The following is a 14,787-nucleotide window of genomic DNA, read 5'->3' as shown; positions in this document are numbered from 1 at the left end:
ACCTAAAACCGGGGATGGGGTGGGGGGTGGTGGAATTAATTTACCTGGTAAACTAGTCAGCCTCCTGCCCTCTTTATTTTTATGCCCATTGCACAGCTGGGATGAAAGAAACATCTTTCCGATGCTTAGGAACTAATCATTCCATAAGACAGAGAAGATTTAAACTGCCTGTTTATATAAATACCGCGGCATGGCAAACCTGTTAAATTATTCTAATTAGCAGCTTTTACGCTTTTAGTCCTTTTGTTGCATTGCATGAGGCATTTTAATCCATTATTTGTTTGTGCAGCAGCTGCGCTTGACATGAAATTCCGGGGAAAACAGTGCATTAGTGACGGCACAAAGCAGCAGGTGAAGAGTCTCTGCTCTCCACCGCAATTCCCCAACTCTTTGTTAAAGCATCTTCTTTTGTGCCATGGGGGGGAGGGGAACTAAATCAGTTCTTTCTGCTTCCTTTTGGGCCCCTCAAACTGTAACAGTGGCTTTTTGAAGTGAGAAAACTGTGGGGGCCTTCCTGCTTAGGTGAACAAATGGCAATTGACTGCATTATCAACACTTCCGAGTGAGGCCTTGTGGTGGTAGTAGGGACACTGGCACAGCACAAAAAGTACAAAAGTTGAGGCCCATCCCAGGCCCATCTTTCTTTCCTATTTCTCCGCCATCTTTTTATCCAACTAGTTGAAATCATCTTTACCTCTTAGTATTTCCGAGATTCATTATTTATTAAAATAGTATTTATATACCAGAGGACCCCTAGTGGCACAGTGGTTAAAGTGCAATATTGCAGGCAAACTCTGCTCACAGCCTGGAGTTCGATCTGGACAGGGCTGAACGTTGACTCAGCCTTCCATCCTTCCAAGATCAGTAAAATGAGGACCCAGTCTGTTGGGGACAATCTGCAAATAATGCTTACATTGTAAACACAGAGGGAACAATGGAAAATATATGTCTGAAAGGACCGATGTTCATATTATGCTACAATTTAAAAAATATTTTTTATAAATGATGTACCCTTTGTATCTGATACTAGAAAAACTATCTAGAATATATAAAGGTATTTCAAATTTATGTTGGATATGTGTAAAACATGAAGGGTAATTTTATTATGCTTGCTGAAGCTTGGTTAAAAAAAAGCTAAAGGTAAAATTTTGAGTTCAAATACATATAGTGGTACAAAGAATTCTAAAGATTAATATTCAGCTGAAAAGAGAACTTTTCTTGTTGGGACTCATAGATAAACAGAAAGGTCTTCTGCAAGACTGTTTTTGCATATTCCAATGTCAGAATTTGAAGAAATAGCAAAATTGACTTGCTTGATTAGGGGAAAAGATTATTTATTTTATTTATTTATATGCTGCCTATCTCACTATCAAGTGACTCTGGGCAGCCACCTATGTTCGTGACTGGAAATCCCTTATGGAATTTTTGCTGAAAATGGGGGTGGGGGGGGGAATGAACTGGTGATTTATGAGTTTGATGATTAGAAAAAGTAGAAACTGGAAAAAAGGGAGCCCTGGTGAAACCTTAGAAAGAAAAGATAAAATATAATGCCATAAAGAAGATAAGAAGCCACTCCTTGATTTTTGTCTTTCTCCTTCTTTTCTGTCTATTTCTTTCTTTCTTTCTTCTTTCTTTCTTTCTTTCTTTCTTTCTTTCTTTCTTTCTTTCTTTCTTTCTTTCTTTCTTTCTTCTTTCTTTCTTTCTTTCTTTCTTTCTTTCTTTCTTTCTTTCTTTCTTTCTTTCTTTCTTTCTTTCTTTCTCTTTCTTCTTTCTTTCTTTCTTTCTTTCTTTCTTTCTTTCTTTCTTTCTTTCTTTCTTTCTTTCTTTCTTTCTTTCTTTCTTTCTTTCTTATTCACTTATCATGTTTCTTCATGTGAGGCTTTCGGAGAGGCTGCCTTTGGCTCCTGGTACTTGCAGCCGGTGTAAAAGAAATGAATTCTCGCCCGCTTTCACAGACTTGTTCTTTTACACCGGCTGCAAGTACCAGGAGCCAAAGGCAGCCTCTCCGAAAGCCTCACACCCAAAGACGCAGGCACGCCCACACCGAGGAACGCCGCCGCTGGCGAGGCTCGCAGACGCCGCCGCTGCCGTTCTTTCTTTCTCGTTTGCGGGAGCGCGAGGCGGCGTGCGCATACAGAGGCGTATATAGACCCAGGGAGCCGCTGAGCCTTCCCCCACCCGGAGAGAGAAGCGTTTCTGTGTCGGCGCAGGCACAGATACCCCTCGCTCGCGAGCAGCCTTGCCCTAGCCCGCCGGTCGCGCCCCCCCAGATGTTGCACCCGGTGTGGCCGGCCCCCCCTGTACCCCCCACGCTACGCCACTGCACTACAGTCCTCGTGTTTCCCAGGGTTGCCCGTCATGCCAGACATTCCCTATAGCCCGATTCTTTAGCTCCCCACGTTCCTTAATTCGAGCAAATTTTGTCGGTGCTCCGTGGAGAAACAATATGCAAATGCTGTTTATTTAACCGCGCAAAACTTTTTTAAGACTTTTCATTTCTGTTTTATGCATGGGCTGGGTGGGTCACGAAGTGTACCTCTGGGGACAGCCCGGCCACGCCCGCGCCCATCAGCTGTTCGGCGGGCGAACGCCGAATGCCGGTGGAAGGCGCCCGGCTCTGGGGACAGCCCAGCCACGCCCGCGCCCATCAGCTGTTTGGCGGGCAAACGCCGGACCCGCGGCCGCGCCAACTGCTGAGGCAGCCGTGGGGAGCCCAGCCGGTGGAACCCGCCCGGCTCCGGAGACAGCCCGGCCACGCCCGCGCCCGTCAGCTGTTCAGCAGGCGAACACCCAACGCCGGTGGATCCCGCCAGGCTCTGGGGACAGCCTGGCCACGCCCGCGCCCGTCAGCTGTTCGGCGGGCGAACGCTGAACGCCGGTGGAACCCGCCCGGCTCTGGAGACAGCCCGGCCACGCCCGTGCCCATCAGCTGTTCGGCGGGCAAACGCCGAATGCTGGTGGAACCTGCCCGGCTCTGGAGACAGCCCGGCCACGCCCGCGTCCATCAGCTGTTCGGCGGGCGAACGCCGGACCCACGGCTGCGCCAACTGCTGAGGCAGCCGTGGGGAGCCCAGCCGGTGGAACCCGCCCGGGTCTGGGGACAGCCCGTCCACGCCCGCGCCCATCAGCTGTTTAGCGGGCAAACGCCGGACCCGCGGCCGTGCCAACTGCTGAGGCAGCCGCTGTTCGGCAGGCGAACACCCAACGCCAGTGGAACCCGCCCGGCTCCGGAGACAGCCCGGCCACGCCCGCGCCCATCAGCTGTTCGGCAGGCGAACACCCAACGCCGGTGGAACCCGCCCGGCTCCGGAGACAGCACGGCCACGCCCGCACCCATCAGCTGTTTGGCGGGCAAATGCCGGACCTGCGGCTGCACCCACGGTCGGGGGCGAACGGGGGGCCATGAACGGCCACAGAGCACACGTGCCGGCAGGGATGGCTGGGAGAAGGCTGGAGACGGCTGCCGGTGGTTGCGCAGCTCCATCATCTGAGAGGCGGCAAGAAACAGCCGCCGGCGGAGTCAACGAGCAGCTCGTCGTGGCACAGAATATAGATATGTTGCTAAGAAGGGGCCAAGCTTATACTTATACTCGGCTTATACTCGAGTCAATAACTTTTTTCAGTTTTTTGGGGTAAAATTAGGGGTCTCGGCTTATACTCGAGTCGGCTTATACTCAAGTATATACGGTACCTAGCACTTCTTCCTTTTCTTCTTCCTGGCACTGAGTGTGTGCTTGAACCTGGTCTTTCCAGGGCCACCCCAACAGCTTAATCATTATACCACACTGGTTCTCATTCACAAATCTTGGCATAAGCAGGAAATTGGAAGAGAATCTCAGGAAAATGGAATCCTGGGTTTGTCTTAACTGCAAAATCAATCCCTAGGTGTGAATCTATAGGTGGCCAAAGCAATGCTGTCTGTGCATAAAGTGGGCTGTGGGGAAGTTTGCAAACTACTATAATTTTACTGAAAAGGGATGCGGGCCAGGCTTTCTCGAAGGGAAGGGGGCAGCAAAAATTGTTTTGAGTTTGTACAACAAGATAGTAGAATCTCCCTGAACAAGCTGACAACAAAATCAGCTTTTCCCACAGTTGGTGCTATAAAGAGAAAATACAGATAAATGTGGAACAAGAAATAAGGAATTCTATCAAACCAAGCAAGCCCGTCCTTCCCACCATAAATATTAAATTTAATTCTTTCATTGTTTATGTGGACCAAAGTGGTTTTATTTCATCAAACTGGGTAGTTCTATCCTTGCTTTATTGAAACAAAATGTCACGTTAAAAACTGGTGTATTTATTTCTTCCTGACTCCTAACCTTAATGAAACCATTGACAGATTAGCCATGGAGAGATTTCACACCAGTTCATTTACTATTTTAGAGGGTCATGACATTTCTAATTCCTGGTTTAAAGGAAGGAACTGCCCCCCCCCCAAAGAAAACTGGGCATCAGCCACAATACTTGGAGTGTCTTTTGGGTCGGGCATACAGGTAGTCCTTGACTTCAGACCACAATTGAGCCCAAAATTTCTGTTGCTAAATGAAACATTTGTTAAGTGATTTTTGCCCCATTTTATGACCTTTCTTGCCACAGTTGCTAAGTGGAGTTGTAAAGTTAGTAACATGGTTGTTAAATGAATCTGGCTTCTTCACTGACTTTGCTTGTCAGACAGTTGCAAAAGGAGATCACATGACCCTGGGCCAATGCAGCCGTCGTGTATACATGCCAGTTGCCAAGTGTCCAAATTCTGATCACATGGCCATGGGGATGCTGCAGGGATCCTAATTGTGAAAAATGGTCCCAGGTCACTTTTTTCAGTGCCACTATAACTTTGAATGATCACTAAATGAACTATTTTAAGTTGAGGGGAAACCTTGGGCTTGAGTTAGGTTGGCTACTTAAATATTTACAGATAGTCCCTGAGTTATGAACATAATGGTGCCTGCTTATCACAGTCATAACTTGTGATAGTTGTCCCTGTGGTCCAGTTGCCGAGTGCCTGAAGCATGGTCACATGACATGGGGGGAAAGGCAATTGTCAGAACTTTGAATCTGGATCATAATTAACCCTGGGGAGACAAGTCAAGGCTTACCTGTAATTGCCTATCTCACATTATTATTAATTTGCAGCTTCCACTTCTTTCAAGGAGAAACAATGGAGAAGCTAGAATGTCTTAAAATGCTGGGTTTACCTTGTACTGGTGGCACTGAAGGAGGAGAGAGGATTAGGATACAGAGAAACTCACTTCCTGTACTGTTAAACATTATACAGGTGTGTAAGAATGACCCATCTTACACATCTGTATCAGTTGCTGAATTAGTAACATGGTTGTTAAGTGAATCTGGCTTCTCTGTTGACTTTGCTTGTCAGAAAGGGACTGATTTTACAATTTTGCAAAAGGTAATCACATGACCCTAGGACACTGCAACCGTCATAAAAATGAGTGAGTTGCCAAGGGACTGAATTCTGAGAATTCCAGTTGCAACACATTGGTATGGCATTTGGGTGGGGAAGTCTGATAAACAGGAAGCTTATCAAGAAAATAAAAGGTTGCAATGTAATGTTCTCCACCACTGGACAAGTTACAGCAGCCCTGCCCCTCTTTTCATTGATGGACGCCCACTGTGAATTTCACCCAACTCTACGAAGGATAGGTCACTGAAGATTTGGAGAGAGGGAATTGCTCCCCTGTAGGACTGCTGGCAGAAACTGCCCACAGTCTCATTAGGTGGCCGTTGGTGGCCTGTCCCTCCTTCACAATGTTTCCAGTTGTGCCAGCAAGGAAGCCATTAACAGTTTCTCCACGGAGCAACCCATGGGGAAGCCACCTGTGGTTTTCTCACAAGGTTGTAGCCCATGTTTCTTCATCACATCACTGCTTCTGCCTTGCCTGGTCACTTTACCACGGAGCTGGCAGAGGAACCCCTGAGGCAACCTAGGCAGGTTTATTGGGGGGGGGCCTGTCACTTCCACCCTACATCCTTTCTCTGTGGGAGAGGAAGCAGTGAAAATGGCTCTTCTCAAGGAGCAGGGGAAAGCCGGCCTGACATTAAAAAAAAAAGGTAAAGGTAAAGGTTTCCCTTGCCAGTCATGTTTGACTCGGGGGGGAGGGGGGCCGTGGTCATCTCCATTTCCTAGCTGAGGGAACCAATGTTGTCTGAAGATGCTTCCATGGACATGTAGCCAGCATGACTATAAGCTACGGGTGTCAAACTACCAGCCCACGGGCCGGTGGCATGATATGGAGGCCGTGCCCACCCCAGCTCCAGCGGTGCAAAAAAAGTCACGATATGTCGCAACACGTCACATGACATGGCGAGTTTGACACCAATATACGGAATGCTGTTATCTTCCCACCATAAATAGTGGTGCCTATTTATCTACTTGCGTTTGCATGCTTTCAAACTGCTAGGGTGGCAGTAGCTGGGGCAGGAACAGGAGCTTACCCCAACGTCAAAAAGGTTCTTTTCCTCAGCTTCCCTTCCTGCTGCTGCTGTGGCCATCTGTCATTGCCAGGTGGAAGGAGAAAAGTAGGGGACAAAAGGTTCTTTGCTGCCAATTCTCTAAACCCAGGGAGGGGAACAAATGGGTGATAGTGGTACAAACACTAAAATCAAACTAACTTGTTTAGGTTCCATGAATGTGACTAGTTACTATATATTTATTAATATTGCAATTAAAAATATATAATTTGGTAGCAACAATGAGAGGTCACCAAATGGCCGGGGAAGTGTGGTCTTGGAAGAAAAATGATTATTTATGCCTGCCTCTAATTCATTTAGATAAAAGGAAAAAAATTGTGGTCAATGAATCCTAGGTGTGGCACACAAACATCATCTTCAGTGGCTACAAAGGCTGGGGCCAGAACAAACCAGAACTGCTACAAATTTAGTAGCTGCATTTGCACAGCATGCTAAGTATCTTTCCTTGGTTGCTTAATTTGATGTTAGATCCCATCCTGGTTCATTAGTTCATGATCAAAGGTGTTGTACAAACCCAGAAAGTAATTACTCCAGTAATCAGGTTCTGTATGTTGACTGAATGTGCTTCATTCTTCACACGTCATGGCTGAGAAATTGTCTCTAAGAAAGCTGATTGAGTAATTATGTGTCATTAAGTCATATTGTAACTTTCAATAAAAACAATAACCTCTAGCCAGCCAACCAACCAACCAACCAACCAACCAACCAACCAACCAACCAACCAACCAGGAGAAACAAAAATAAATATTTTTACAAGCGTTTTCTGTACTGTTTGGGGAAAAAAGTGATACCCCTTTTCAGAAAACATCAGAAATATGCTTAACAATCATTTATTAGTTTGAAATTGAAATGATGGACTTTTTAATTGGTTTTCAGGCTTGATCTAAGGTCTAGTTTAAATACTTTTACATCTCAGTTATTTTAATAGAAGCAAATTATCTATGTTATATTATCTTCCAACTGGCCGACCTGGAATGAGGATGGGTTTTTTTAATATTGCTTTAATTTATTGGTTTTAGTAATTAATTATGGGGCTTTGTAATTTAATTCTTTTTTAATATTTGTATTAGTTTTTTATAGCTGTTTTATTGTTGTGAGCCGCCCTGAGTCCTTCGGGAGATAGGGCGGCATATAAGTCCCATAAAATCAATCAATCAATCAATCAATCAATCAATCAATCAATCAATCTGCAGTAAATTGCTGCATTTCCATAGGGGAATTTCACAGCTTTCTTTGAAATGAGGGAAAGTACGATTAGAGCCATGCAGAGGAATCCTCACTCCTGCACTAAATTATCTGAGAAAGAAAGAAAGAAAGAAAGAAAGAAAGAAAGAAAGAAAGAAAGAAAGAAAGAAAGGGATTTTACATCCTTACTCTCTAGATAATTCTATTGCATTTTACTGTTAAATTGTTTTAATAGTGCACAAAACCAATAAAGCTAGCACTGGCATGCACAACTACCATATATACCAAGATAGTGGTCCTGTTTGGTGCAACCTTTTAGGGAGACAAGAGCAGAATGGGGCAAAAGAGCTGGCCAGGGATAGTAGGGAATGGGTATGTGACAGTCTGAAACAGCCAATCACTGCCTCTTGGTTTCTATTTACAATACTACTAATCACCAGACTTTGATTCTGAAGTGATGGATGTTGAAGTCTGACAATTGTTTTCATATGTTGAGGCCCACCTTAGATGGGGTTGGAATAATCCCAAGAAAACAAATCAAATAAAGAGGTAGAAGTGATGAGAAAAAAAAATCAAACAACAATCAGGAGATACAGGAAACACACCCAGGGACAGACATAAAAGTCTTAAATGTTTATATACTAATGCTCAAAGCTTGGGGAACAAACAGGGTGAACTAGAAGCAATAGTACACGAGGGTGGTTATGATATAGTTGGCATTACAGAAAGCTGGTGGGACGAAACCCATGACTGGAATGGACTGATGGATGGATACAAATTGTTCAAAAGAAACACAACTACAAAAAGAGGAGGGGGAGTTGCACTATATGTAAGAGAATACTACATATCTACAGAAATGCACATGATCAAAGATAAAAGCCTTCCAGAATCTATATGGGTCAATATAAAAGGAAAAGCAAATGACATTGCAAATAGTGGTATACTACAGGGCAGCCAACCAATAAAAATAAATAAATAAATGGACTCTTTGCCAACCAGTTAACAAATGTATGTAGAAAGTATACCACAGTAGTAATGGGAGACTTCAACTACCCAGATGTCAGCTGGGAGACAAACTCTGCAGCAAGCGGGACCAAAAGGTGGAGGAGAGAACTAGAAGTAAAGCTATACTGGACCTAATTCTTACTAATAGAGAAGAAGTGGTCAAGGGAGTTGAAGTTGCTGGAACCTTGGGGAAAAGTGACCATGTCATACTGGAATTCAATATAATGCAAACACAAACAATAGAAAATAATCCAACCAGTCTTAAACTTCAAAAGAGCTGATTTTAACAAACTCAGAGAGAACCTAGGAAAGACTCCATGGATGAAAATCCTAAAGGGGAAAACAACTCAAGAAGCATGGAAAACTCTGAAAAATGCTGTCATAAAAGCCCAGTCCAGCACAATACCACCGAAAAAGAAAAACAAGAAAGGTGGGAAGAAACCAGCATGGCTGCACAAAGATCTCTCAGACAAACTGAAAGACAAAAAGGACAAGTACAAAAAATGGAAAGAGGGACACATAACTAAGGCTGATTATCAGCAGACAGCCAGAACATGCAAAGACGAAGTCAGGAAAGCAAAGGTTCACAACAAACAAAGACTTGCAACAGAAATCAAGTTTCTTTAAACATATTAATAACAAGAAAAAAGTCAAAGAAACTGTAGGTCCACTAAAGAGAGAAGATGGCAAGGAAGTAACAAGAATAGGGAGAAAGCAGAGCTGCTTAACTCATTCTTTGCATCAGTCTTCACACAAAAAGAAATTATACCAAAAAATACTGCAGAAAACAAACTAGAAACAGAAATTAAAATAAGCAAGAAAATGGTAAGAGAACCCCTATCCAACCTTGATGAATATAAATCACTGGGACCTGACAGATTATATCCCAGAGTTCTAAAGGAGCTGGCAGTTGCTATCTCAGAACCATTGCACCATATATTTCAAAAATCCTGGACCACCAGGGAAGTATCTGAGCATTGGAAAAGGGCTGATGTGGTTCCCATATTCAAAAAAGGAAAAAAGACAGACCCAGGAAATCACACACCAATCAGTCTAACATCAATACCTGGGAAGATCCTGGAAAAGATAATCAAAAAACAGATCTGCGAACAACTAGAAGCAAACAAAGTTATAACCGGTAGCCAGCATGGGTTTGTTAAAAACAGATCATGCCAAACCAACCTTATTTCACTTTTTGATAAAGTGACCAAATTAGGAGAGCAGCCAAACGCTGTGGACATAGTATACTTAGATTTCAGTAAGGCATTCGACAAGGTAGACCACAATCTACTGCTTGGTAAGCTAGGAAAAGGTGGAATAGACAACATCACCACCAGATGGATCTGTAGCTGGCTGACAAACCGTACTCAGCGAGTAGTCCTCAATGGTACTACATCCACATGGAGAGAAGTAAGCAATAGGGTACCACAAGGCTCCGTCTTAGGCCCAGTACTCTTCAATATCTTCGTTAATGACTTAGATGAGGGAATAGAAGGGGAACTCATCAAATTTGCAGATGACACTAAACTGGCAGGAACAGCCAACACGCCAGAAGACAAACTTGAACAATGGGCTAACAAAATGAGTTTTAATGTGGAGAAAAGCAAAGCTTTACATTTAGGCAGGAAAAATCAAAGGTACAAGTATAGATTGGGTGAGACCTGGCTTAAAAACAGTAACGGTGAGAGGGACCTTGGAGTCCTAGTGGACGAACACTTGACTATGAGCCAGCAGTGTACAGCCGCTGCCAAAAAAGCTAATACAATCCTGGGTTGTATAAACAGATCATGCGAAATATTAGTACTGCTTTATAAAACCCTAGTGATACTACACCTGGAATACTGCAACCAATTTTGGTCACCATGTTACAAAAAAGACCTTCGAAAAAGTTCAGAGAAGAGCAACTAAGATGATCAAAAGCCTGGAGATTAAAACATATGAAGAACAGCTGCAGAAATTGGGTTTGGCTTGTCTAAAGAAAAGAAGAAATAGGGGAGACATAATAGCAGTATTCCGGTATTTGAGGGGCTGCCATAAAGAAGAGGGGGTCACATTATTCTCCAAAACACCAGAGGGCAGGACAAGAAACAATGGTTGGAAACTGACCAAAGAGAGAAGCAACCTGAAATTAAGGAGCAACTTCCTAACATTAAGGACAATTACCGTATTTTCCGGCGTATAAGACGACTGGGCGTATAAGACGACCCCCTACATTTCCTGTTAAATTATAGGGTTTGGGCTATACTCGCCGTATAAGACTACCCCTCTTCCAACGCACACCAAATAAAAATTAAAAAACATCAGATTTGATTTTAATATGGTAATTTTAATTCAAATGCTTATGACATGCAGGTACTTAGTAGGAAAACTGTCACTTATAAACATAAGGCTGTTTGTCATCAAACATGTAAACATAAAACAGTGCAAGTGGATTAAACATAATAATAATAATAATAATAATAATAATAATAATAATAATAATAATAATAATAATAATTTGGAAGGGACTTTGGAGGTCATCTAGTCCAACCCCCTGCTAAGGCAGGAAACCCTATACCATTTCAGACAAATGGCTGTCCAGTCTCTTCTTAAAAACTTCCAGTGCGTGCTAGTCGTTTCCGACTCTAGGGGCTGGTGCTCATCTCCGTTTCAAAGCCGAAGAGCCAGCACTTGTCCGAGGACGTCTCCGTGGTCATGTGGCCGGCATGACTAGACGCCAAAGGCGCACGGAACGCTGTTACCTTCCCACCGGAGTGGTCCCTATTTTTCTACTTGCATTTTTACGTGCTTTCGAACTGCTAGGTTTGCAGAAGCTGGGACGAGTAACAGGCGCTCACTCTGTTACGTGGCACTCGGGATTCGACCCGCCAAACTGCCGACCTTCCGATCGACAAGCTCAGCGTCCTAACCCACTGAGCCACCGCGTCCCTTCGTTAAACTAGACATACCCAATTCCAGCAACCATTTCCTATTTTCCTAATTCACTTTTTCACTTTTCCTAATTCACTGTAAAGCTTTCCCTGCGCAGAGCCTTAAGTAACACCAGCTGCCTGCAATTAGTGCAGGTTCTCATCCCACCAGGCTCAAGGTTGAGTCAGCCTTCCATCCTTCCGAGGTAGGTAAAATGAGGACTCAGATTGTTGGGAGCAATAAGCTGACTTTTTAATAATGCTGCTTGTGGGGTGTGTGTGAAAGCTCTAATAAGCAGGCATATACATAGAATGAAGGCTATTGCTAAGCACATTGATTTGTGCTTTAAATTGTAAGCCGCCCTGAGTCTTCGGAGAAGGGCGGGATATAAATGGGATTAAAAAAAAAGACCAAATGGGAGATCTGCTCCAGGTTTTCCAGCCAGCCCGCCCAGTTCCTGAGTCAAATGTGTCCTTAGAGCTAAGCAGCTGCTCTGGTATTCCCCACCTGCCTTTCAAGTTGCTCTTGCAGCTTCTACTCCAATTGGTCCTGCTTTCCCTGCGCAGACTAAATGGAAGATCCGCTCCAGGTTTTCCAGCCAGCACTGTCCCTAAAGTTTCAGCACCCGGCGTATAAGACGACCCCTGACTTTTGAGAAGATTTTCATGGGTTAAAAAGTCGTCTTATACGCCGGAAACTACGGTAACCAGTGGAACAGCTTGCCTTCAGAAATCGTGGGCGCTCCATCACTGGAGGTTTTTAAAGAAGAGACTGGACAGTCATTTGTCTGAGATAGGTTCTCCTACTTGAGCTGGTGGCTGGACTAGAAGACCTCCAAGGTCCCTTCCAGCTCTATTCTATTCTAATTCTAATGAGAGAAATATTACTTCAATAGCAGCTCAGCCTCTCATGGCTTCCTTCCATCTCTCTGGTGGGCTGAAAGCAACATCATAAAATGAAAGCAATGCTATAGGGTCAAACAAATAAAAAGGATACCCCCTAAATACCTTTATGCCCTAGTCAGATGCAAGCAAGCACCAGCCTTAGACTCAGTTCTATTAAAGAATGTTCTAATTTTTTTTGTTATGGATGTTTAAAAGTAGGAAGCAAATATTTGCTATCTTATTTGCTGAGTAGAACAGGCCTGGGAAAGCAGCGTCGTCAGCAGTAGTCCCTACACCGAAGTAATAAACACTATTCAACTCCACGGAAGAACCCTATAAAGCACAGCCTATTAAATCTGAAGAGAAAATTAATTCATTAATACGATACAGCAAGACGGACTCCTGCCAAACTCATTAGTATACTTTCTTCATTCTTATTCAGTGTCTGCTTATACTTATTTAAAAATTACAGCAGGCAAGCAATTTAACGTTCTCCTTTTGGGTATTAATTTTCCTCTAATTAAAAAAAACTAACATTCATGTAATGTCACTTAATGCAACAGTACAGAATTTCCTTTAAGAATTAATTAAATGGAGCAGTTCTGAGCACCTTACAGATTGCAGAGGGCCTCAACTGCCTATTAATGAAGCAGCAACCTCTGTCCTTGTAGGCCTGAATTCAAGTACACTTGCCTTAAAAAAGAAAGAAAGAAAGAAAGAAAGAAAAGCCAGAGCTTGCTCCCTATTCTTTTGTGTGAAAGGCTCAACTGATAAAGGTTTAAGTAATCATAGCTTTCTGAGAAGAAGAAGAAGAAAAAAAACCCTCAAGCCACTACCGAACGAAATAAAGCAAGTGATGTGGTTCCATCTAGTGGAGCAACATTATTTTCCCCAAGTTGAAGAAATCGAAAGGAAAAAAAAAGTGCATTTAATGCCAGTGAGTGAACTGAATCAACCATAGGAAGAATCTTTGGCTCTGTGAAACAAAGGAGGTTTCTGGCCAAACAAAGCCAGAACTGAATACTGTATGGAGTTTTCTGAAGCTTAGGTAAAGGTAAAGGTTCCCCCGCACATGAGTGCTAGTCGTTTCCAACTCTAGGGGCCGGTGCTCATCTCCGTTTCATAGCCGAAGAGCCAGCGCTTGTCCGAGGACGTCTCCATGGTCATGTGGCTGGCATGACTAGACGCCAGAGGCGCACGGAACGCTGTTACCTTCCCACCGTAGTGGTCCCTATTTTTCTACTTGCATTTTTACGTGCTTTCGAACTGCTAGGTTGGCAGAAGCTGGGACGAGTAACAGGCGCTCACTCTGTTACGTGGCACTCGGATTTCAAGAATCTACAGAAAAGCAATTACAACAGTTCATTTAGTGACTGTTCAAAGTTACGACAGCACTGGAAAAAAGTGACTGATGACCATTTTTCACACTTACAACCATTGCAGCATCCCCACGGTCCTATGATCAAAATTCAGATGCCTGGCAACTGACTCATATTTATGACGGTTGCAGTGTCTCGGGGTCATGCGATCCCCTTTTGTTGACCCTCTGACAAGCAAAGTCAATGGGGAAGTCATATTCATTTAACAACCTTGTTACTAGTTTAACAACTGCAGGGATTCATTTAACAGCTGTGGCAAGAAAGATCGTAAAATTGGGGCAAAATTCACAAATTTTGGGCTCAGCTGTGGTCATTGAGGACCATCTGTATTATTATTATTATTGTTGTTGTTGTTGTTGTTGTTGTTGTTGTTGTTGTTGTTGTAGTTGTAGAAAAGCGAGTTCATTTTCCCCTTCCTGAGAAATACTAGTGTAAATTCTACTGGGTAATGATGAAGGTGAACATACTGTACATCAGGGAAAGAGCTTGCATCCTATTTATGAAATTCCTTTCCCCCATAAAATCCTTTTTTGTTAAAAACTTTTTTTGTTAAAATCCTTTTTTGTTAAAATCTTTTTTTTGTAAAACTCTTTAATAATAATAAAAAAAAGAAATTCCCTCCCCCCATAGGCTTAACTGACATCCACACCAGCATTGTTTTGTGACACGTGAAGACCCTTCTACTTTCCCCAGCTTTTAAAGTGGCTTTCATCATGCTTCAACGGCATTTTAATTTATATTGTTTTAGTCTTTGGCTGACCCCCTTGTGGCCGCCAAATTATAGGGTATTTTTACTTTGCATTTGGTTGTGCGTGTTTTTATTCCGACTGTATTTTTATTGAGTTTTTTTATTGTAAACTGTCAGGAGAGCTTTGTCTATTGGGCGATTTAAGTAAATAAATACAGACTTTCTATTACAGAACTTTGTGGATAGATAC

This window comes from Vipera ursinii, assembly GCF_947247035.1.
Source record: "Vipera ursinii genome assembly, chromosome: 1".
Lineage (NCBI taxonomy): Eukaryota > Metazoa > Chordata > Lepidosauria > Squamata > Viperidae > Vipera > Vipera ursinii.
Note: the sequence above shows the minus strand (reverse complement) of the source record.